Here is a 564-nt window from a genome sequence, read left to right as displayed (position 1 = left end):
TGGTCGGGGCACGTGGCGGGGCGGTGGGGGGAAGGAGGGCAACAACCAATCCATGTCTCTCTCACATGGATGTTTCTGTCTCTCCTCTTCCATTCTCTCTAAAAAAATTGGAAAAATATTTTTGAGTGAGGATTAACAACAACAAAAGAGGTTTAACCGGTCCCCACTATTGCGGAGCTTTCTGTGCAACAGGTTAGGGACAGACCTGCCCGGTAGGTGATGAGTGCATCCCACCGGGTAGGGGAAAAGCTGCTGCGCAGAGGAGACGTCCCTGCTCTGGGAAGCACTGCACCTGCTGGGGTCTGCTGCTCCCTCTGTTTGGCCCCGCGACTCCGCCTTAGTAAATGGGCTTGTAAATTAAATTCCTCAGATTTGTTTTCCATCTGAAACTCTAGAAGCTGACGGGGCCGTCAGTCCTTTGGGCCGTGCCCTGTGAGAGTTCCCATTCCAATTGTTTCTCTTCCCTACATCCCTCGCTCCCTCGGTCCCTCCTCGCCCCGAGGCCAGGCGGGGAAAAGAGCGCGGGTCCTTTAAGGGAGCTCTCGCGGACCGGCGCCCGGGTGC

Source organism: Myotis davidii, unplaced genomic scaffold, assembly GCF_000327345.1.
Source record: "Myotis davidii unplaced genomic scaffold, ASM32734v1 scaffold238, whole genome shotgun sequence".
Taxonomy (NCBI): domain Eukaryota; kingdom Metazoa; phylum Chordata; class Mammalia; order Chiroptera; family Vespertilionidae; genus Myotis; species Myotis davidii.
This window is presented reverse-complemented; position numbering follows the sequence as displayed.